The sequence below is a fragment of the Rhinolophus sinicus genome, linkage group LG06, assembly GCF_036562045.2.
Source record: "Rhinolophus sinicus isolate RSC01 linkage group LG06, ASM3656204v1, whole genome shotgun sequence".
NCBI classification, from domain to species: domain Eukaryota; kingdom Metazoa; phylum Chordata; class Mammalia; order Chiroptera; family Rhinolophidae; genus Rhinolophus; species Rhinolophus sinicus.
Window position 1 is genome coordinate 122770570 of NC_133756.1, and position 25867 is coordinate 122796436.

Sequence of the window (25867 nt, forward strand, 5' to 3'; positions counted from 1 at the left end):
TCCTGTGACATTGTGATTTTTATAATAAATATATATTCAGTCATCATCCCTGTTCCATTCCTAGCACAGAGCTCCCAAACCCTTAGAATTCTCTAAGTGTGGAGAGCCATAAATGTGTTTTTGTTATGTTAATGAGGTGTCTTTTGGAAAGCCCCTAGGTCACCTAAGGATGGAAACTTGTTGCCAAAGGAACCAACTTTGTGATTAGAGGGTTGGAACTTTCAACTGCACTCTACAATGCCCAAGGAGGGGAGAGGGGCTGGAGAGTGAATCAATAGCACAATGCCTAATGATTTAATCAATCATGCCTACATGACAAAGCCTCCATGAAAACCCTGAAGAACTGGGTTTGAAGAGCTTATTGGTTGGTGAGCACATGGAGATTTGGGGGAGAGTGGTGTGCCTGGAGAGGGCTTGGAAGCTCCGCGCCCTTTCCCCATACCTTGCCCTATGCCTCTCTTCCATCTGGCTGTTCCTAAATTATATCCTTTTATAATAAACTGGTAATCTAGTAAGTAAACTGTTTCCCTGAGTTCTGTGACTCACTCTAACAAAGTAATCAAACACAAGAAGGGGATTGTGGGAACTTCCAATCTATAGCTAGTCAGTCAGAAGCATGGAGGACAACTTGGACATGTGATTGGTATCTAAGGGGGGGGGGGTGTCTTGTAGGACTGAGCCCTTAATCTGTGGGATCTGACACTATCTCCAGGTAGACAGTAGCAGAACTGAGTTGAATAATTTTCGGACACACTAAGCAAATTTCTTGGTGGTATGGAAACACACACACACACACACACACACATTGTAATTTGTGTGAGAACGGTAACTGCATGCTGCCATTTTGAAAATTAAGGCAAAGCTCAAAAGTGCTTATCATTGTACCAGGCACAGAGCATAAGAAGGGTTAGACTTGAGGTTGCCTCAAGACCAAAATAAAGGAAAAACACCAGGAAACAAGGTCCTCTGCAGACAGAAGATCATCCCTAACTGAACTCTGAGTCCAAGGGAAAGCTTGGGGCCTGCAAGGAGGTGGTGTTAGAAAAGTGGTGGAGTCAGAATTTGAACCCAGGCCCATACAAAACCAAAGTTCGTGTGTCCGATACTTCAGAAAGGTCAAAACTCAAAATGTCAGAGTCTGGAGTAAGGAAAGGTTTATTGATTGAGAAGGTGCTGCCAACTAAAAAGATGGGAGATCTATCTATTGGTGATTCAAATCCATCTTGCTTGCTGGAGTAGGTTAAGGGTTTTTAAGGGGTTAAAGGGGGGAAATTATATGAAACTGCTGGTAGAGTAAGTTTTAATTGGAGGAACTTGAAGTTGGCCATTTATGGTAAAGGGACCTGAACACCTGATCTTCCTGGACAACAGACCCTTGGCTTCTGAAAGGGTTCTGGTATTCAAGTTCTGGTTACGTCTTGGTCCTTTGGTTTGGGCAGGGGCAGGGGGTAGACTTTAGTTCTGGGTGCAGCTGGAGGTCAAAGTTCTGTCCTCTGTGCATGCTTCGGCTGCATAACTTGCAGTTTTGGTCTGTTGTCTTGGAAAAGCAACTCAGTATCTGGTTAAACAGGATAGGACCGTTTTGAGCTGGTTCTGTCGTGACAGGTTTTCCTGACTCCAAAGCCCATGCTCTCTTCAATCTACATCCTGACTTTGACCTCCCAGGAGGATCATTCAGGGCTGGAGAGTTGGGAGCAATTTGGAACCACTCAGCACTCTTCCCAGGGCTCAAAGTAGAAGAACAGGTAAGTCTGTAGCTCTGCAGGCCCAGATTCTTCAGCGAACCCAGTTCTAGCATCTCCATCCCTGGAGGGAAGCCCCTGGAGATTCACCTCCATAAAATAAGAGGAGGTGAATCAGCTGTCCTGGAAAACTCACCCCTCAAATCTTCCAGGACAGCAGGTTTCCTGGCTAAGTCTCAGAAACTCTGGCTGATATGGAGACAAACCAGAAAAGAGGAGGTGTCACAGTAAACATGTACAGAGGTGGACCTAAGGCCAGAAACTGGTGCCTCTCACTGACAACTGTAGCCAGAGTGTTAAATGACCACACACTGTGGTTACTCAGGTATGACTAGTGGGGAGCAAGGGAGGCTTTATTGAAAGACTTTGTTCTTCTGAGTTATCTCTGGGAGGGGACAGGTAAGAGGGATGAAAAGCAAGCAGAAAGGGTGGGGAAGAAAGCAGGCCCCAAGGGTCAAGCTCTGTGGCTGGGATTTAATGTCTGGAGGTAGGGCCCTCCTGGAAATGGCCGCCCTTATTGCAGAGTCTAGCTGTGGTCCTTTGGCTTCTTCCCATTCTCTGAGCTTCATTCACCATCCCCCAACCTTAGGGGTTACTTGGTCAGTCAGACTTTTGGTCCATCACTAGCACCAAGCACAGATTAGCACCTCCCTCTTGGTAGGGCCAGGTCTTTTGGAAACAGAATTCTAGCCCATCCATGTAGCTACATCATGAGGGAAGGAAATAGTTAACCAATTAGGCTCACTGAAGCAGCACTTTGTCTTAATCAAATAGTTTTGGGCTCCAGAGACCTAACTGGGCATATAAGGAGTGAGAGATTAGACATGGAAAGGCTCGTAAGGAAAGTACACTTTAATGATAAGGCAGGTTTGAGTGATAAGGCTGTCCAATTTCCCAGGGCGAATCAAGTAGGCTTTGAGCAACGTGGAAAAGGCAGAACCACAAGATATTCCCAGCCAGGATACATGACCCCTTCTGTCCTTCAAGAAACAGAGCTACAACACTACACATAGGCTAGGAGAGGCAGGTGCAAAGGTCCCACGTGGACAGGGGCAGAGCCTTCCAGGTAGAACTCAGTTTGTGAGCAGGGGGAAAAACTCCTTTCTTGCCTCAAATCAGAGATAACTCCCCAATTCTTCCAAATTTAGCAATATTGGCCCTCCATGAAGTAATGGGCAGCACTTCAGGATATTTGAAGGTCAGCCCCCAGGCTGTGTGGACTTGTAGTTCTGCCCAGAAGAGGCAAGAGCAAGAACAATGGGGTGGTTGAGGCAGGATATCTGGCTTTGAGCACAGAATTTGTAGGTATTACAGCCAGAGATGGAGGGCCCTCACATGTGTCAGGAACAGCTGCAGCCACCAACTTGGAATGGTGAGGTAAGTTAAACCAGATCTAGACAGCAAAACTGGGGATCTGGCCAGAGGAGACCAATATGCAGCCACAGTCTAGGGAGCTAACACCAGTTTCCTGGTATGAACAATGGTCTCATCGACAGAAGGATCTGGTACCTAGTCTACCTCAACGCCACTTACTAACTTTGAAGTGACTAGCTCTGCCTAGTTACTTTCCTTTTCTGAGCTTCACTTTCCCTCATCTGTCAATATCCCTCACTGGGGACTATTTCATGCCTTACTAGTTGTAAGGGTTACATGAGACTATCTCCCCCAGAAAATGTACAAGCTCAGGAAGACTGGTAGAAGCCCTATCATTGAAATAATTTAGCACCCACCTCCATATATAACCCAAAATAAAAATAGTACAGAATCATAACATAGTGTAACACGTCCAATAAACTTCTGCTTTCTCCATGATAAGTACTTCAGAGTCTTTTATTTGAAATGTCAAACACTGATTTACTTAATTTAATTTTATTAGTCATATATGCACATAGCTTAAAGAGTCAACTAGTTCTGCAACATTAAGACATATAACAGTCTCCAGCTCCCTGCATTGTTCCTCTCCCTTTCCCTTTCCCCATCACTTTCAAATCTTTTAAGTATCTACTTCCTTTTAGTATTTATACCTGTATCTTTTAATAAAATACTAATATTACTTCTTGGGTCTTCTGTTTGGCAGTATTATCTATTGACTACAGACCATGGAAGATGAGGGTTTAATTCTCATTTTCACCAATAGCCTACCAGACACACACATTCCTATACCCCCTTTCCACCCAATAAAATCATAACACAATTTTTGTTATTGTGATAACCATGCCCCAAGGTGATTCCCCAATGATACTCACCTCCTTGTATTCATGTCCCTATGTAATCCTGTCCCACTTTAAGTAGGGCTGACCTGTATGACCAACACAATATCAAAATGTTTAATAAAGATGAGATCCAACCCAGCACTTGAATGACTTGGCCTCACCTCACCTTAACCCAGCCCTGTTGGGTCCTATATTTATTTAACATGTTGATGTTTTGTTCATAATGGATTTTTTCCATTAATTCTATTTTTTAAATATTGCATTAAAATACTTTTTATCCTAATCACTAAAGGTTTTGATGCCCCTCTAAATTTTTCACCCAAAACATATAAGCACCTCACTCAATTTACTTTAGTCCCAGCCCTAACATATTCTAATAGCTTCTTAAGAAAGGATGCATGGAAAGTAAATTTTTAATAACTTTGGGTCTATATATGTCTAATTCAACTCTCACATTGAATTCATAGTTTGGCCAGGTATATAATTCTAAGTTGGGAATTTTTTTAACTAATATTTTAATGTTATTCTTATAAAATCCAAAGTCATTTGACTTCTGATCCTTTGCTTTATTTTGGCTGCCAATTTTGGAATTTTGTTGGTATGCAGGTCAGTCCTATTCACAGTAGGACAGGACTTAAAGTTTAGCAATGGAAGACTAAAAGCCAATTGGAAGTTCTGAGCAGTGGGGGGAGCTTTTCAATTTGGAGCTTCACTATAGGGTGATCTGGTTAGATTGTTGGGGAACTCCATGTCTGGACCTTCAAGTTTTTCCTCTTGGACTAGTCAGATCTCCTAAAGAAAATTTTTCTAATTTCCTGAATAGAGAATAAAGGCCTGGGTTCCAACATTTGGGGAGCCAGTGGGAGGAGAAGATGTGGGATCGGATGAGGTAGGGTGGGTTGGGCTGGCTAGGCATTTAGCAAGCATATGTGCCCTTAAGCTTTCAGTGGTTTTATGGTATCCCTGCCTTCAACTATGCCTGAAGGACCCTCAGTTTTACCCTCTCTAGATAGATCTACTATTTCTACCTGGTGAGAAGAGCAGTAGGGAATTATGGAAGGGATATAGGAATCTATCTTCTTCTCAATAGCTTTCAACTAATTTTCTCTTATTTTTTCACTTCCAGAGATACCTTGAACCACCAGGCCTTTTGAGGGTTCTATCATTTAGCAGTGGTGGTTCTTTGCTTATCCTGTAGTGTTAGGTTTCTGCTTACTTGGGTCCATGATGTCATTCAATACCTGTCCATCTGTTTTTCAGTTTCCAAAATGTTGTCATCATCTCTGAGGATTTATGCCTTTAAAAAAAATCCCTTTAAGCTCAGTTAAAGGATCAGGGCAATCCTCAGCATGCTGCCAGAGGGGTTACAGAGCACAAGAGATGGGGACACATCATACACTTTACCTAGGGTAGATGAGAAAATCCTATTCCCTAACTTCCTCTCACTTTCACTCATATTGCAAACACTGCATTAGGAAAGGGAGATTACTGTAGCTTTAGTGGGGTTTAAAAAGAGAGCAAAATTTTATGCCTGTGTTCAAAGTGTAGTATTTATTCTGTTTAGTTTTTCTATTGAATTATCCAGCATGAGATGAGCTGCTTTGGGAGGTTAATTTGAGCCTTTAAAGGAGCAAATACTGCTGATGCTTATGGAAGTACAATTTTACTAACAGCATATTCAGTGCATTCCTCAAATAATCATTTTAATTCTAACAATTATAAAATCAGTTATTTTGTATAGAGAGCATGGCCAAGGAAGATGCTCCTAAGGGTTGGGTTCTGGGTCCCACTTGTCTGATCTTTGTCTGCCATAATTCATCTCAAGGTCAGGCTGTGAAGGAGAGACTGACCCAGGGCAGCTCAGGAGGAGACACAAAGATGTGAGGTGTGCCCAAGGGAGGTGGTTCAGCGCCAGGCCCTTTCCTAGGTGAGCCCCAGGGAAATTGGATCTTTTTGTTCCTCAGGTGCTGTGGCGCCACCCTCGCCTCACCCCCGCTCGTGGGCGCACGTAAGCCAGTGCACTCCTGAAAGCATTGAATTTCCAATGCCTGCTGGTGAGAACCCGAGCTAAGCACCACCCGGAAATGGCTGAGGCCAGGAATGGCTGAGTGGCTAAGATGGAAAGAGGCTGAGCACTGTGGTGTTCCTGGCTGAAAGGGGCTTTCAGCGGGAGAGAGGGTAGGAGGAAGTGCAAAGAAGAGTTGCTGGGGGAGGAGAGTGAGCCGTGGGGAGAAGCTGGCAACAAGAATAGGACATAAGGAGCAGGTGATGAGAGCAAAGGACCAGAGGCAGGGGGAGAGGTAGTTTTAGTGAATAGCAACAAGGAACAGATGGGCAAGAAGAAGAAAGAGAAAAATGAAATACAGGATGGAAAACTAGGGGAAATAAAGGACTTAGGAGGACAGCCAGTGTGCTTTCTGACTCTAGCAAGGAGGGTTCCTCACCAGGGACAGGAAAAACACGTGGAGCTGTGGAGCCCAGAAGTAGCTGCCTGGGGAAGCCTTGATTCTAATATGTTTTGATAACCTTGCAAGGCTCTCAGCAAGACTTGGCAGACACTGCAGTAACTATTGTGTTGGGTTGTAACGGTTGTGATCTGGCAAAATGCAAATAACTGTAATAATCCTACCTCCTGGTCACATAACCCTTTTAAAGTGCTTTCAACGTACTTTCCCTTGTTCTAATTTGGTCCCTGCAACAACACTGTGATGTCTTTAGGTGGTTGCATTTTACAGGCAAAGAAGTTAACACTCAGGTGAAATGACCTGCCCAGAGTCATAAATCAAGTAATGCTGAGGTTGGTTGTGATCTTATTGAAGCCAGTATTATTGGACTAGTCTGGAATAAAAATAATTATAGCAGGATGTGACTCAGTAACATAGACCTGATGACTTGCTGAGTCCACAAGAAAATGTCTCCAGACTCAAAAATCATTCCCTCCTCATCATAAAGTTCAGGAAGGCAGAAGCTCCTCACCCTCGTCCTCAGGTCTCCAGGACCCATTAGAGCATCTCTGAGAGTCCTCAGTGTGGAGCCCTCTATCAGGCATACCTTTACTCAGAGTAACAGTCAGTTCAGAAATTGGGAGCCTGTCTTAGTCGGTTCAGGCTGATATAACAGAATACCATCGATTGGGTGGCTTACAAACAACAGAAACTTATTTCTTACAGTTCTGGAGGCTGGGAAGTGCAAGATCAACGGGCTGGCAGGTTCCATGTCTGGTGAGGACCTGCTTCCTAGATGGCTATCTTTTTGCTGTAAGGGGCAAGGGAGCTTTCTCTGGCCTCTTTTATAAGGGTACTAATCCCATTCATGAGGGCTCTGCCCTCATGACCTAATCTCCTCCAAAAGGCCCCACTTAATACCATCACCTTGGGGGTTAGGTTTCAGCGTATGAATTTGGGGTACACAGGATGCAGACCATAGCAGAGCTGTAAAGGACTCAGTGCTAAGATGGTGTCAAATATGCTCAGGTAAAATGATCGATCCTTTGTTCTTCAGGAGTGAGGCAGAGCCACAGCCTCTAATCTCTTAGACTCGCTTGCCAGCCCTTCTTTATTATTTGAGAATGTGTTTAACCTTTCTTCTGATCCATATAACTTAGGTGTTCATTTAATCTATTGATGCTGAACCCAAGGGAGATTCAGGGACTTTGAATTGGTGGGTAGGAACCAGGTAGTGAAAAGTCTAAAAGAAGTGTTTTCCAGGCAGATGGAATAGGGAGGGAAAGGCTCTAGAGCAGGAAGGACCTTAGGAAACATGAGCTCAGGAAACAGAGGTCCCAGGAAGCTGAAGCACATAACCTTGCAGGCTAAGGTATGAAATTTGGGCAGAGGTGGGCTGACAGTAGGAATGTCCCCCTAGAGACCCCAATATTGCAGAGCAGTAGAGGAGGTGAGACAAGAAAATGTATGCCAACTGGTCTGAGCCTCCTAAATGAAGAAGGCTGGTAGAGATGACGTGGGATGAACAGGAAGAAGCACAAAGACCACTAGTTTGTAACACAGCGAGCCAGTGACCTAAGGAACTTTATTAAGAGCCATACCAATGTCTCAAACCCAGAAAATGAAGGGTGTTTGGGAGGATATTTGAGACCACAAACCCAATTCAAAGGTGCAGACTATCTTAAGTGACTCCTTTTTAGAAGATTCTGTTGAGATCTCTGTGGACACTTCTGAGGATGGAGATGCACTGTCTTCTTTATTTAAAAGGGGGGGGGGACCTTTTATGTTGTTGATGGCAGCACATGGAAGTTTACTACTCACTGGCTGGGGGCTTGTCCTCTAAAAATTTATAGTTAGAATATACAAATAGGGTTTTAACAGATTGTCTGATGGTAGGTATGTTTACAATGGAGGATAAATTCTTAAAAGGTAAAAAATACTGGAATGTAATTCTACCTAATAGATTTCACAGTCCTAATGAGTTTCTGTATAACCCTAGCACTTGAGAGTTCCTGTATGATTTCACTTTAGAGAAAATAATGATATAAAACTCTTCAATGTTTGTTTTTAAAGGACTTGTTTTTAAATTATTCACCCCTTCTCTCTGGAGATTCTGTATTGTCTCCACCTTATACCAAGCCACCATTGTCTTTCACCTGGATTATTGCAATAACTAATTAATTTATCTTTCTGCTTCCACACTTGTATCCTTACAGGATGTTCCTCAAACAGCGGTCTGAATTTTCTAAACATTAAGTCAGGGCTTCTTTTTCCCAGTAATGGTGTGCTACGTTATTTGGATCAACCCTCTAGCTGAAAACAACTTGAAAGAGAAATACTCAACAAAATGTAAGAAACATTTTCTTAAAATCAATGAAGAGATGACAAAGCAATAAGGAATTATCATGCCAAACAGTGAAGGGGTAAGACTTAAGAGGGGTAAGAAGGCATGGAGTCACTTTTGCTGTGAAAGCTCTAAAGCACTTCCATATTCCCCAAATTATTAGGTTGGTGCAAAAGTAATTGCTGTTTTTGCAATTATTTTTAACCTTTTAAACTGCAATTACTTTTGCACCAACCTAATAGAATGTTTGCTTTGTGAGAATAGTGAGTCCAACGTATAGAGATCAAAACCAGGGGCTGGCAAAGTCAGGAATCTAATAGGAGACTGTGGTGAACAGGCTCTACGGTACCCACTCTTCCCCACCCCAAGTGTAGCTGAAGGAACCTATGACTTTAACCAAAAGAATATGGCGAAGTGATGGAATGTTACCCCCAAGATTATTATTTCATAAAAGTCTCAGTCTTATTAGTAGACACATGGCAGGGAGCTTAGGGCAGCTTCTAGCAAGAAATTAAAGCCACAGATTCAAGAAACCCTATGAATCCCAACAAATATAAAGCAAATCAACACCTAAAGTCAATATAAGAAACTGTAAAACACCAAAAAAAAAAAAGAGAATAGCTTAAAAGCTGCTAGAAAACAGGATAAATTATGTTTAAGAAAGGTACATGGTACATGGGAGACTCTTAATAAATATTTGTTGAATGAATAAACTATCCCACTGTATTTGGGAGCTTTTCTGCTTACTAGCTCTATGACTTGTGTCACTTGACCTCTTTGAAACTCAGTCTCCTAGTCTGCAAAGTATAGATACTAAAACCTACTTTGTAAGGACAAGTGTCAGGATTAAATTCGTATTGAGTTATACATAAGAGCTAACAGCTCCTATTATATATTATATTATGTGCTCCTGTTCTATGCAGATTCTCCCCCAAATTTGGGTTTCTGGTCTGTTCTACGCAAATTTACTCTCTCATCTAGGCCTCCAGTTCAGGCTTTCTTCCCAGTTCCAAACATCCATCTTGAAATACTTCTGTATCTAAAACATATTTCCTTCCTTCCTTTTTAAAGTGCTGGAGGCTTCATAAAAACAAGTCCTATTGCAATAACACCTGTTTGGCCACAGGCAGGAAAAAAAGCTGAGAGAACAAACATCTAGCTTAGAGTGCACCCGATAATTCCCTGACCTAAATTACACTCGGCAATATTTTCCGAATTTCTGTCATGATAAGAATTACCTGGGCAGTTGTTACAGATTTTGGTTCTGTTCTCCTGAACAACATGATTCTTTAGGTTCAGGGTAAAACCCAGGAATCTGACTTTTTAACGAGCACACAGGTGATTCTCACTTTCATTGGAGTAGTGGGAATATGCCTAGGAGGTGAGGATTATAACACTGGCCAAGCCACTGATCGATTGAGTGAACAATATTTCTTATTACAGGAAAGGAGAGAAGAAACTACAAAACAAGAGGCTGGATCTGTGAAGGTGGATGTAACATGGATAGGTTCACCAACTTTTGGAAGACATAGGTGTACATTAACTATTTTAAGGCAAGCAGACTATGCTCCTATTGGATGGGCAATAATGGACAAAGGAGGGATTTTGATGTGGGGACCTGGGAAAGCTCTGTGAAGGAAGTACACTCAACTAGACTACTCTCTAGACTTCTAGAATTTTTTTTTTTTTAGGTGCATATAAAAAGGAAATGGAATTCCAGGAAAGGAAAATTGTTCTAAGCAAAAGAAGAAAAATAGGAAATGCCCAAGTTGGTCCAGGCAAGAAAACTGAGACATTCTTTCCATACTTACAGGGAAGGTACCTGAGCTAAGAATATGGGGGAGGTAGAAGAGTCAGGTGGAAATGAGTGCACAGTTTGAAAACCCCATGCAGAAGATCAGGCCAGAGTAGAGGACAGAATGGGCAACAAGAGGGAGCAAAAACCTGAAAAGTCTCCCATGAGATAGGAGCTCCCAAGAGAGGGAAAGCCCGAGATTAGTTCCTACCTCAGGACCCCTGATCCCACACCTTTAGGGATCACTTTCTGATGCCACAGCTGACTGGGAAATCCTGAAACTTTAGCCCCCAAATGTCGAAACTCCTGCTAAGCTACCAGTAGTGGGTAGAGACTCCGAGATCCCCTCCTGAGACTGTAAACACTTTCTTAGCTGCTCTGATCCCTGCCTACCTACCCAGCCTCTCTCTTTTGTTCAAAATTCCTGTTTGTTCTTGCATCAGGAACCCTTTCTTTTTTTCATCAGCAATTTCCTCTGCCCAAAATGTTTTCGGCCTCCTCTTCATTTGTTACATTCATTTGTCAGGTCTCTGTTTAAATATTTCTTACTCAGAAAAGCCTTTCTCACTCCCCTAATCTAAACTGTCCTCCACTCATTATTTCTTAGACACCCATTAGACTTTTTCTTCATAGCACATATAAATATTTAAGGTTGCATGCTTGTTTGTGTTTGTGGCTCTCTCCCTTCACACAGTAAGCTCCACCAGCCTGTTTCTGTCATCACTCTACTGGGTTCCCAGACAAAAACAATCTTCCACCATTAACACTTGTTTTAAAGAAGAAGGGAGGAGGGGATTGTCACCTTAGTAACTACTAACCTGAGGCCTTGGCACACCCCCTTCTCCAAGACTCCTCAGTCTCAAGACGCTAATGCCTTTCTTGTCTTCTCCTCCAGAGCTCGTTCCTGGTCAAATCCTAATATCAGTATTCACTAGCATTGGTTCACTGGAGAAATTGTCTACACTTCTTAAATCTGAGTTTCCTGTTCTTATAAAATTGAGACAATAACAGTTCCTACCTTGTAGAGTTCTGAGGTGGATTACGAAATAATTCATGTAAAATATCTAACAGAATACCTGGAAAATAGTGATTGATAAAGGTTAGCTGCCTTTATTATTCTTGCTAATAATTAATTACCTCGAAAATTCAAGCTATTGGGCTTTTTCCCCACAAGTAAGTCCTCACTGTATTAATGTATACAGAGGATGCCAAAAAAATGTATACACATTTTAAGAAAAGAAAACTGTATTGAAATTGTGATACTCAATATATACCAATAACAAAGGTGAATACAAGTCACATTTGACTTCTGCAATTACAAGAGGTACTCAAAGTGGTTACCATCAGTGTCCAGACACTTCTGATTACGGCGAACTACTGCTTGAGCAACGCTGACCAAAGTGACCACTTGTATACATTTTTTTGGCACCCCCGGTATAAAGAGATATTATAAAGCAATAAGAAAATACAATAGAAAATGGGCAAAGTTTATAAACATGCAAATTTGTAGAAAAATATTATCAGAGAGAAAGAAAGAAAGAAAGAGAGAGAGAGAGACAGAGAAAGAGAAAGAAAGAAGCCTGGTCTCGTTCTCAGATACTCCCACATCTTCCCCCTCTAGTGCTGGGGAAGAAGGAAAAGCAAAAAGGCAGGTGCCCCTTCCTTGATAGAGTGATGCTGGACTCCTGTCTCGTTAGGTGGTTACTGCTCCTCTGGCTGACACAGCCTGCCGTGATGCCCTCCATGCATGCTATTATGGAGCTCACATGTGGTTCTTTGGAGGTCATATACTTCTCTACCTCTTGCCATGCCCCTTAAGCCCCTCTCACCAGAAATGTATTTCTGGGACTTGCCAGTGACGTATCATGCATGCTCTCCCATGTGTCTGCCACAGTTCTGCAGGGGTTCCATTTAAGCAGCCTCACATCTGTTGATTATAGACTTCCTAACCATTAGAAAATAACCCAACCCAGTATAAATGGTAGATTTTGAAGGAACATGGAAATCATCTGCACCTGGAACTTCATAATACCTTCTCCTTCAGGTATATTTCAAGATACATCACTATATTTCAATATTCACTTATATCTGAATAATTATGGATGGGAAAATGATTATAATGCACCTATTTTGTTAGCAGATGCATACATTCATGGTGCTGAGAAATAAACAGCACAGCTTACATTGAAATTATACCTGCACAGGGTCCTTAAAGATAATTCTTTCCCCAGCTTATAACTTGTATCAAAGATTGGTTTGAGGATATTGCTGCTCTCGGCAGAGGTTGGAAGGGCTTCAGCTAGTGTCCACCTGCCACTCCACGGTGCAGAGTCTCTAGAATTCACCCAAAGGTTCTTTGGCGTGCTTCCCGGGACTTAAGTCTCACAAAGTACAGAGAACTGCCTTGTGAGTGTGTTTTCAGAACTCATTGCATTTTCTGTGTGGTTTGATTTCTCCATGGTTTTGATCAGCTGGATGAGTCAGCACTGATTCTTTTTCCTCCTTTGATAAACAAGCCCTTAGCTCTAAAACTTTCTGTCTGATGAATCCCATGGAGTTTTCAAAATCTAAAGGCAATGCTAAAAGACCCTGGAAAAAAACATGAAATCTTGCTATTATTTTCCTGTTTGGCTGCTATGTTCTGTCAACTAAAAAAATAATATTGACTAGGTGTTTTCTCACCAAAAAGGATTTATTTATTCAAGAAAAAGTGTTGCAACCCAATGCATGCAGACATGGCAAGCCACGTGCATGTTCTGGGCCTGCATGCCAAGATGGAGGGGTATTTATAGAAGGGAAGAGGAAGTTAGAACCATAAAGCTTTATTATAAATGTCAGAGTTCTCCCTATAGGATTCTTGAGATTGTGCAGAGTGCAAGAACTTCCATAAGCTCTAGCTCCTCCTGTAAACCCTCCTGACTGATTATGTTTGCTTACAGTTCCTGTTAGTCTTTATCAGTTCTTTATGATTGACAAGTTTCTCAGAGCCTGCAGGGTCTTTTTCTGGCTAGGATATCCTGGGAATGGAAATTTCTGAAGTCCTGTTGAACCATTTTAGGAGGACAGTGATTGGCTTACTAAAAGTTGAGAAAGAGTCTGTCTTCGTTGGAGCAAACTTGTACAGCCATCATGTTAAAGGGGTGGCATTTGACAGGGTGTGCTCAGAAAGGAACTTCACTTTTTCATGTTCCTTCTGCTCAGGGGCTAGTTTCTTCTCTCTTGCCCCTGGGTGAAATCTCAGGCAGGTCCGTGTAGCTTTTCTAAACACTCAGAAAAATTAAAAGTTCCTCCAGTCAATTTTAGTCATAAAGTATCTCATTTCTGTCATTGAAATATCCAGTCCCGTGTAATAGTTAAGACTCTGAACTTTGTTTAATGCAAATATTTCTCCTTTCCCAGCTAAGGCTGATTCAGGCTAGAAGCCTGAAGTGAGGAGAATGAGGTGGGGGCTAAAGGGATGAGCATGGCACAACTGGCTTCTCTGTTTTCCCGCCTAATCCTTTCACTCCTCCTCCCCCACTCCCTCTAGGACATGGGTCTGGCAGGGCTTGGAAAGGAGGTAAGAGGAGGAAGGAGCGAGAGGAGGAAAGGCCTTACTTTAGGGGAACTGTTGCTGTTTCAGGATCTAGTGGACATTGACTGTGGACTCCTCCTCTTATGGGACACTTTTGTGGGGCTCTTGGAGTTGACGCCACTGAAAACACCTCCTCTGCTCCACTGGCTTCTGCATTTGATTCCAAACCCTGTTGCCTATCAGCCTGTAGCAGGAAGCCCACCTCTGTGGGAGCTCCTTGAAAAGACCCTCATTTTCTCCCTTCCCCCATCTCTGCTGCTCTGTGTTCAGGGGTTTATGCCCTCCTCTTTGTTCTACCACATGACTCCGGCCACAGCCTCTTGCCTTTCATCTTCTCTGGCATGGGTCAAACACCAGTTGCTTTGGCCCTCTCGATTCTAAGGGACACCATTTTCTGACTGATCTTTCAAAGCCCCTTCTCAAGAGAGGAGGTGAGGAAGAGCTCACCTCAAGGGGGAGGAGGTGAGAGGGAAAAATGCCACAGTGCATCAACTATTTTTTCCAAAATCTCTCTTTTCAAATTCTTTAACCCTAAACCTTGCAGGGTTGAGGCATGAATGTTAATCTAAGGGTCACAAAACTATCTCCAAGTAGCTCCTTTGTTGGTCCTCCCAGGTGGTTTCACAACCCACCTTGAAGAAAGGGGACTTGCCACCTACTGTTTTTTCCTTTGCTTCTGGGCCTCAGCTGCATCCATGACGAAGAGGGCCCATTTTAACATCATGCTGTGCTTTCTAGCTCCACAATGCACCCGTGAAGTTTCATTTTAAAACCCTAGGGGGAGAAGGACGAATCCCTACCTTTTTTGAACACTGTTTTAGGCTTAATGAATGAGACTGCCTTTTTTTTCCTTTCTGTCCTTATTAATAGTTTATCATAGTACATTTTTATGAGAGTTCCTTTTTTTCTCTTTTAACCGTTTAGAAATGAGACTGGGCAATTCATCATAACTCTGAGTTGAAAAGAATTATTATAGAGAAGTAGGGAAGCCTGCTGTTTTTCTTGTTGAAAGCAGTTTAAGGAAAATGCTTTTAGATTTATGAGTGTTTTCTTTTTACATTTGAAACTTAAGTCAGGGAGGTTTTAAACAATTTCAAGTTTAAAAAAAATATTTTTTTAGTTTTAAGATTTTCTGGACTTCAGAAACATCGGAGGAAATTATTTTCCCCATTGTTTGTGGCCTGGCTGGTGATCTTCTGGGTGTTAGGCGGGAGTGCTTGGCGTAATTGAATGAAAGTGTGAGGTGGTTGGGCTTGGGGAAGTGTTGCAAACATAATCCTAGAGTAATCCCCACCCCTAGTTGGGACCTAAGAGTGACTGAATTACAGGCAGGTCCAGTAAGACCATATCTTTCCAGCATAGGGAGTGGCGTCAGCATCTCAACTTTAATGATAACCTTAGGTAGGAAAAAATTTGAGCTTCAATAACACCCTGCATTGTTTATAGTACACCCTTTCCATTATTTGATTCTAAATCTATTGGAGCTATTTTACAAAACCAAGTTGTAGATAATAGCAAGTAAAACACCTTCCCTCATCCCAACCCCACCCCAAAAAATAATCAGTTTGGGCTCTATTTGTACATGCATTTCAATAATCCTATCCGACAAATGTCTGTCCATTCTTTGAATTCTCCTTTGACCTAGATGTAACACCTAACCACTTCCCGCATTAATGAGTTAAATAAAAATTGTAATACATCTTTATATGTGTATGAGAATTATGCTTTTTTCTTCTTTTGAAAATGGCCTTTTGGCGTTTTGGAGGTCTCCCACCAAGATACCCATGGATTTATCTGACAGCCTGGTTAACTTCATCACCAGACAAGTGCACCTCCCAAGGGCTGCTTAAGCCTGGGCACCTTTCCTCTTGGCTCACCGCTGCTTGGCTCCCAGAGGTGAATCTAAAGTGACAAGGCATCTTTGCTATTTTTCTAATTTTGATTTTCCTCTCTACTAATTTTGTGTTTTGTGTTTGTTTTTAGTTCATTTACCACCAACACTCATTAGTGGTGGCAATGACTGAGAATTTGGTCTGACCACTTGGTGATCTCTGTAAATGGATTGATGGATTATAGAAATCTAGTCTCTGTTGGATGAGAGACAATGGAAAATCTGGATTGTTAATCTTTTTTGTTTGTTTATTTTGAGCCCAAATCAGTTAAGAATCCTGTGCTCAAGGGGAAGGAGAACAACTCTCATACCAGGACTGGGGAGATTTGGCATTTCTGTATTTACTCTTAACCTGTGACTGAAATTTTAGAATTGAAGCTATAAACTCTCTTAATCTGTCTCTGTGTGTCTATGTGTCTGTACTTTAGAAAGGCCTTGATGTCTCATTGTGTGAGTGTGTAGTGTTTTCCTACCTCCAGAGGGTATTAATAAATTTGATTATAAAGCCTCATGTTAAAGGAGTTCTTTTCTGATTGGCTGATAAAGATAAATAAGCATGTAAATAAAGTGAATATTCCTAAAATTCCCAGAAAGTAGTGAAATTGAACTTCTAAATCTTTAAATGTGCTACATTAATAAAGTATTCTTACAAAAACCAACTCAATAACATTTTAGAATTCAAGTTTGTATATTTAAGTATATCTTTGGAAAATGAGACTAGTTTAATATTTGGGGTTTAATAAAAACAGCTATATTTTCTCTAACTTATTCATGTTAAGTATAATTCCCAACAGTATTCTATGTGGATATGTTTTTTCTAAACTTATACAGGTTTACTGATCAAATAAGTTAACATTACTCTTAATGTTTAAGATAATGAAAAATGGAAACTTATGTTTAACTTGAATTACTATTCTGAAAAATTTTTTATTTCAACAGTAATTTTGTTTAGCAATATGTCAGCTTGAAGGTTTAGGTAACTTAAAACCTTAAACTGATATTAAAATGGAATTAATTAATGGATTATCAATGGATACCAACATTATTCCCAAGTAAATAGAATACTGAAACATTGATTACTAAGCACAATTTTAAGTGTATATGTTTTCGCTTCTTATATTTATACAAGTTTCAACAATTAAGTTCGCGAACTTGTTGCAACGATGTTGCTAACCTTTTTATAATGTCAGAGGGATTATTCATTATGAATTTGTATGAACTAGACAAACAGTTAACCAAGTTTACTATTTGGAAGTGCTGAAAAGGCTGAGTGAAAAAGTTAGACAACCTGAACTTTTCACCGAGTCATAGCTCTTACATCATGACAATGCACCAGCTCACACAGCACTGTCTGTGAGAGACTTTTTAGCCAGTAAACAAATAACTGTATTGGAACACCCTCCCTACTCACTCTGATAAATCACATAATAAGGGGGCAAATGGTACACTTAAAACCTATGTAATTTTACTAAACATTGTCACCCCAATAAATTTAATTAAAAAAATAAAATCCAAAGGAATTTACCGAAATGCCTAAAACTAATAAGTGAATTCAGCAGTCACAGATTCATAAAAATCATCAATGCATAAAAATCAATCACATTTCCATATACTAATAATAAACATATGGAAATAAAAACATAATACTATTTCAATCACACCAAAGAAATCAAAATGTTTAGGCCTACATTTAACAAAACATCTGTAGTGTCATGGCTCTTGCATCACAATAATGCTCCAGCTCACACGGCACTGTCTGTGAGGGAGTTTTTAGCCAGTAAACAAATAACTATATTGGAACACCCTCCCTACTCACTTGATCTGGCCCCCAATGACTTCTTTCTTTACCCGAAGATAAAGGAAATATTGAAAGGAAGACATTTTGATGACATTTCAGGACATCAAGGGTAACACGATGACAGCTCTGATGGCCATTCCAGAAAAAGAGTTCCAAAAGTGCTTTGAAGGGTGGACTAGACTCTGGCATCAGTGCATAACTTTCCAATGGGAGTATTTCAAAGGTGACTATAGTGATATTCAGCAATGAGGTATGTAGCACTTTTTCTAGGATGAGTTTGCGAACTTAATTGTCTGACCTCATATGCTACAGAAAGGCTGTATCTTTGGGTTTGTTAATAACTGTGTTCATTTTTACCACTTTGATAAGTTGTATTATAAGGAATGTATGTGGCTGTGGAAAGTTGTATTATATGTATTTATGAGCCCTGCTTGTCTGTTAAAAATCTGAAAAGCTGGTATGTGACATAGAGTTCACAATAAACCACTCCTCACTCCCACCCCAATTTTCTCTGTGAAATAGAAGTTACTTTAGTTAAAACTTCTCATTTATGTTAGTGGTTGATACTGTATTGAGGAGCAATAGAGAAAAACTGTTCATGTTTCTGTTTTTCAAGAAAAAAGAGTAGTTTTGTCCTGAAGCAATGGTTCTCGGGGGTTTTATATCTGTTTTATTTTGTCTCCAAAGCCCCCTTTGCACTCTCCAAACATATTGAGGAGGGGAGTGTTTAACTATCAACATCTACCATATTGAAAATTGAATTGAGAAATGTTTATAATTCATATTTATTGAATTGTATGAAGATAGAAACAACGAATGCATCATATATTAATAATATCTTAATAATATTATAAAATTGAAATTAGTTCTGATATTGCAGATGCCCTGAGATGGTTCCTAAAATCAAGTATGAGCTTATTCCAGAATATGAAAGAACATAATGAATGACAAACCCTGGAAACAATTTAACATTTTAACCCTCTTTAAGTGTACAGTTCAGTAGCATTAAGTATATTCACATTGTTATGCAACCATAATCACCATTCATCCCAGAAATTTTCATCTTCTCAAACTGAAAACTCCCTACTCATTAAACAGTAACTACCCACCCCTACCCCCACCGCCACCCCAGATGCTGGCAAGCCACCATTCTACTTCCTGTCTGGAAATAAATTTTATTTGCCTTGGTTTATAAAATCTAAATCTGAAAAACTACGAAAAGTGTTAAAATCTTAGAATAGCTTGCTCAATTTTGATAGTCTAGTTCCCTTGGTTTATTGTTTATTGCTTTCACCTACAATATGAAAATTCTTTCTTCTGTGTAATCTGTGTAGATTGCAAAAGATTCTGTCTTACTAGAATAATTTTCGATGCTTTATATTAACTTTATTATGTTTTTGATCATTTTTAAAAAGTAAGCAAAGTTTCCTCACTTGTAAAAGAGCTAAGTTTCTTTACAATCATGTTACAATCTATGCTTATTTTCAGATGTTCCCTTGTTGCTTTCAAATTGAGCCAACTATTGTTTCTTAGGCACCATGATCCTATCTTAAGTGTTCAAATCTCCTGACAACTTTTGATTTTTGCCTCCCCAGAAGCCAAAATTTTATTATTTTACCTTATAAAAGAGAGTTGTTAGAAATAGTCTGGTTTTATTTGTTATGTTACTAATGATGAGTTTTATGAAAAGTGTCATCAAACCACAGAAGATGCTCAGCCTTCCATAAGTTAAATTTGTATAGGTAAAATATTATTAACATCAATATTTTAAAACTGGAATGCTTCATGGGAAAGCCCCCGGGGATTTGTCAATATTTCTATTTATCAATATTCTGATGGTGCTTTGCCTGATGTTAGGCAACAACAATATGGTGTTACCAGTACTAATGTTTGTTATTGTTTAAAATGTTTACTTTGGTAGAATCTTATTTTAATTTGAATCTCACATCTTCTAGGCGGGTGGTTTTCGTTTGGGGATAAACATCAGACTTATCTATAGAGTTTAATTAAAACACAAATGTTTAAGATCTACTCCTGATATATTCTTGGTATATTGAGTATATTTAGTATACATTATGACTCAGGAATATTATACATTTCAAGAATTTTCCCTCTGAAACAAGTATATTCATCCATTATTATAAATCAAATGTAATAGTCACCATCTTATTTGAAAATAACCTTAATTCTTATCCATATAGACATTGTGTCTAAAGATGTGTTTGTTTTAGATTAGTTTTGTTTTTCATGACACAGAAATCATCAAATTTCATTGTCAGTAGCATCATTCTTGTTATGAACCCTGATCAATAATTATCAGTCATTTTAAGTCTCTGGCATCTACAGATAGTCTTAGTATTACTTAGAAGCTTCTGTGAAGGCTCTGCAATCAGCTGCCAGCCAGAGTTCACATCTTCAACAAAGAAGCATGGTCTCAGAGACTGTGGAAAAGGACTGTACCAGGTACTTCAAACTATTGACACTTCAGATCTTAGGTACAGGCTTCTGATATCACTTAAACAGCTTTCAGTGGATGCAGTCAGGATTTCCAGAACTCTTTCGAGTCAAGAAGCCAATGGGTTCATGATACCACTAACCCAAGATCAAGCAAAACAAGAATTGATTGCATAGGACTGAATGAACTCATGAAAGATGATTGTAGCTATTTGTTTGGAATATTGTTGATGTTGTTTTAATGTTCTACTTCCTGGATATAGAAGAAAGCCCTTTCTCTTTCTTATTAAGTTATCCATAACCCATAACAATTTAGTAGGTTCTGGGTTTGTACACTGAAATGAAAAATTCTTAAATGATATCTATGCTCCCTGCCTAACCCACCCTCTCCGAGTCAGAACCTCTTATTAAACATCTTACTTTTAAATGGTAAGATAGTTATTTGCATAGGTTCAATAAGACTTTACTCACCATCTTACTAGATATAATTGGGAAAATTGTTTATGCAACCAAGGCCTTCTCTGGAATGTCATATTTGAGAATAATGCTTATTGAATTGGGTATAACCAGCCACTGGTTTTTTTCCCCCAGAACTGTTTTAAAATGATATTGCATTCAACTGTTCATCCCAAATTATGGAGTATGAACTAACCATTTACACTTTTTCCTTTGGAAAATGGCTCTCCCTATAAATTACTTTTTAAAGTAATATTGTCAATAGGTTATTCATTTCCTTTATTTCAAATACAAATTTCAAAATCAGCTGTTTTTCATCTCTTGACTTTTTTGGATTTCTCTGACTTTACTCCTTGCTGCTTACATAGGAAACAAAACACCATTATCAAAAATACTTTTTTACATTTCAATTTGTTTGTTTATTACAAAGATAAACAAAGTGGTACTGTGATTCTCAACTCCTTCCTGAATATCCTTCATTACAGACACAAAGACCTGAGTCCATTTACTGCTGCTCCTCTGCCTCTGAGTGGCTGCCACACAGCTGAACAGCTCTTCTGGTGTGACAGCCTCTGCCAACTCAGTTAGAAGCTGTGCTGTATGAATAAAGTCTATCTGTAGGAAGATATGTTCATATACTTGGAGGATTTCCTAGCCCACTTCTAAATAAAAATTTCTCCCATCTCTGCAAAGTATATCCCAGACTGCACAGGCTGGGTCAAGTAGAGTACTGATCTGTGACACTGTGTGAAGATTCGTTTGTCAACTGTATGTCTGATTCAAGACCCTACGACTTGATGTGAAGAAACAGTTTGAAGAGAGTGTCCTCAAAGAATACTTCAAATGTTCGAAAATAGTTCAACATCTTGCTGTGATCCACACAAAAAGGCCAACGGGTATGACTTATTCATGAGCTTTCCAAATGCAATGAAGGCATCTGCCTCTTCCAGAACGAAAATATGCATTGCCTCAATGAAGGACATCCTCGGACATAACCAATATCAGGTATGTAACATGAATATGTTCCCCAGATGCTGTGTAAAATGTCATGGTATGGGTCGCCCTTGTGAAAGATGTAGAGATGGAAATGCATAGGTCACATCCAGCTTTTTTCCAGACTAGCATCTGGACCGTCAACAGATACACCTCCTACATACAGAGAATGATATGTCTGGAGAGAATGTGTTTCACTGAAGCTTTTCCTTTCCTTTGCGGAGGAATATTCAAAGTTCAGAAATGGTATTAGTTCACATCCCACAGTGAGACTCCAAACTTTACCATGAACACTAGAGGGCAATCACTGCACCTCAATTCTCCAAACTTCTTCCTACATACTATGTATTACTTCCAATTGGGAAATATTTCAATGGTACAAATTACCATTGCATTTGCAATATTTTCTTCTTGCTTAATTTTTTTTTAATGTACTGCTTTGATTTCTCAAGTTTGAGACTCAGCTCAAAGAATAATGTTCTTGTTGATGAGGTAAAGCTTCTTCCACAAATGTGGCAGGAAGATTTCCTTGGAGTGGACAAAGAAATCTTAAACAGGACACAAAAGCAACTGTGAATCATATGATTGCCCATATTCATGAATCATACTGGTGAACAAAAGTGGCTCAAATTCAAAATTCTTGTCTTGACGACTGAAACAGTGGTTCACAAGTCCTCCCTGTTCGTGCTTCGTATTTCTGCTGAATGATTTTTGGAAGCTTTTCTGAAGAAGCTTCCAGGAGGGACTTTACCAAATAATTTCCAATCGGGGCACTACGGACAATTGATCTGAGCTCCTTTTGTCCTTTTTGGAAAAGTTTTCAGATAAGCAGGGACAGGTGGAGGGGCACTCTGAAAGTTGGGAGAGGGGATCATACGTCTGAGCCCCTGCTGCTCCGAGTCTAAGGTCTTTGGTGTCTGCCACCATCAGGCAGCCACTTTGAGAACAGGCTGACCATGCCAGCAGCTGCCTTGTTGCCAGGCCCCACCAGGTGGATATGACCACAAGGCTGAGGGAGGAACCTCCCTGCCAACCTGGAAAAGCTGTTTCCGGTGCCTGACCAGTCAGTCACTTTTAGGGAATTAAGATTGACTCAATGGAGACAGTGCTGAGAAAACCCTACTGGTACCTGGCTTTCAGGGCCCAGCTTTAGAGCCGGTAAGGGAGGTCACTTCCATGGCAGGCCAAGAGCTAGAGATGTTTAGAGAACTTTGAGAAGCGAGGAGGTCACACAAAATGTATAGCTACTGCAGATGAAATCTGGTGGATAGAGTTTTTTAGCCTCAGGACAGAGAGTAATCCAATCTGAGATTCGTTATGGAAACTTCCAGCAGAGCAAACATAAAGATGGCATTTATGGTAAATTAACATGTTTGTTGCACCTATGTAAATAATCAGCCAAATCTGTGAGGCCAGACTCATTTTGTGATCAAGAATCTCTGAGATTCTTTTTGATCAAAGGTGGGGAAACTGTAGCGTAAAATTTGTGCTTAAATGGAAAATTACGTGTTGTCATTCTAAAGCACACCTGGGTTGTCTGATTGTGATTCTGTAAACTATAGATAACTGACAGCACTGCTAAATAATTCTTGCCCATAAACATGCAAACAAATTCTGTCCAGGGGAAAAACAACTGAAAAACCAATTTGGACTCTATTTGCACATTCATTTCAATAGCCCTGACCTGTACCTGTGTCTGTTCTGAGGAGTCTCCTTTGACCTGGTTGTAACACTTCACTAGTTTCATCACGAATGAGTTAAATAAATTCTTCAATATGCTTATTATATCTGTATGAGAGTCATGATTTTACCTGCTTTTGAAAATTATCTTTTAATGCCCACATGGAACTATACCACCATTTAATGGCTGATCACATGTGCCTTGAGTTTTTGCATCAGCCACTTTCAAACAAAAATGTTATCAGAGACTTGAGGCAGCCCAGTTTGGTGACTTTTCAAGCAACCTAGTGGAGGAAATTTCTAGAAGATTTATGGTGGCTGCCCTGTTTAGAAGCCACTTGGTGTGGTTTTTTTTTTCTGTTCTACGCTTTGAGGTGGCCTGGAAATTCTTAACAAGCATTGTCTTGGTCATTCGGCTCCTCTTAAAAGGCTGTGTATACCCCGGGGGAGAAATACAAATTTAAGACCCTTATATTCTAACTCTCACAGACAAGAGAGAGATACTGCTGAAGTACTGTGACTTGGGGTTTTATAAGCTTGCTTAAATTAATACCATATAAACCTTCATGCAGGTAGAAGGGGGTCATATTTTCCTCAAGGAGAACCTCAGATGGTCAAGCAAGTTATAAAGACCCAGGACGGCACATAGTATGGTAAAACTGGTACATGAAGATGTAGGTGGTCTGAGCAGCACAGGTGGATCCTTTGCATGCTTGCAGAGAGCCATGACCACTTAATCATCCATGAGTTGGCACAGGATTTATTAGCCATCTCTAAAGTTGGATGCACACATCTCAGGGGTGACTCAGGGAAGCCTTTCTTCCTTTCTATTTTTGTGTATGTGTTTAATATATTAGTACAGTATAGGACATGCATATAATTTGTAAATATATATATATATATACAGACAGACATGCATGTGTAATTTTTTTTATAGCATTTGCAATAAAGATTAGAAAATAGTAGCATATATCAAAAAAATATCTTGCTATTGGGTTTCCCAGATATCCTCACCAAAATGGTATTGGGAAGGGCTGACCGTTGTGAGCACTTATCCAACAATTCACTCAGAAGAAGCATGCCAGCCTGCCTCTGATTATACTCCTGAAAATTTGTTCTCTGAAAATAAGGACTTTTTTCTCCTCGTTACTCTATTTCTAATACATAGAAAAGTGCTGGCCTACAGTAAGTACTCAATACATTTTTTTTACAGTGAAAAATTTTCATATTTAGAATTAGCCAGCTGGACTCAATTTAGATGATCCCAATTTTGCTGGCAACATCCAAAGCATCATAGTCAGGAGCAAGTTGAACATATGCCCTCTTCTCTCCATCAGGCCTGATCAGGGTGTTGACCTTGGCCACGTCAATGTCATAGAGCCTCTTCACAGCCTGTTTGATCTGGTGCTTGTTGGGCCTTGGCATCCACAATGAGCACACGTGTATTGTTGTCTTCTATGTTCTTCATGGCTGACTCAGTAGTTAGGGGAATTTGATGATGGCAGAGTGGTCAAGTTTATTTCTCCTGGAGGCGCTCTTTTGAGGATATTTGGGCTGCCTCAGAGCGGAAGTGCCTTGGGCTATTTTATTGGAAGGTGGGTGACATGCAGATATTTTTTTATTTTTGTGGCTGTGGATGCCTTTCAGTACTGCTTTCTTTGCCTTCAAAGCCTTTGCTTTGGCTTTGGCTTTGCTTTCACTTAGGGAGGAGCAGGGGCTTCCTTCTTTGCTTTCAGCTCCATCTTCGTGAAAAGGAGTAAGTACTCAATATTTGTTGAATGAATCTCATAGTCATTTAACTCAAAATCCTATTTTTGTAATCCTTCCTCACTATATAGCACTTCATGGTTTAGAAATTGGAAACCTCATTTTTATAGCACAGGTTGCAGATGAACATATTCACCAAAGTTATGTGAAAGTTTTTCTAAAATACTAGACTTCATCTATCTTGCTAGTCCCATACACTTTAACCAGAGCCATATTCAGTTCTATTTAAGGTGACCAACCATCCCTGATTTGCCTGAGACTGAAGGGTTTCTTGGAACACGAGATTTTTGGTGTGAAAATAGGGACAGTCCTGGCCAGAACAGGATGAGTTGGTCACTCCATTTCCACTGGACCCCAAACCCCTGCTAAGGACTGTTGCATTTTCTGTACAGTGCTGGGCAATACACAAGCAGAGGCGTGTGAACATCAGCTTTTTCTGCACCCTAGTAAACAGGACAAGACAGAACAGTGTAGCCCAGGGTGGGGCTACACTTATACTTTCCTCAGTCCAAAATAGTATTGCTTAAAATCACCAACTCTGTCAATCGATTTTCAATACCCACCACAGTAGCCCTTGGTCTTGTTCACAAGCGGATACAGACTAGTGAAGATATGATGGTAGTGTTTCCTTTTCCCAGAGTGTGAAACAAGCTGTAGGTTAAGCACATGTTTATGACCACCCTCCAACAAAAGAGCTTCCCAGAAGTTCCAGAGGC

The 25867-nt window shown here is 40.2% G+C and overlaps 1 pseudogene; it reads right to left on the minus strand.

Moving 5' to 3' along the window:
- Window positions 1–21110: 21110 nt before the first annotated feature.
- On the minus strand, window positions 21111–22010 carry LOC109460433 (TBC1 domain family member 12; annotated as a pseudogene).
- Between the last annotated feature and the right edge of the window lie 3857 nt (window positions 22011–25867).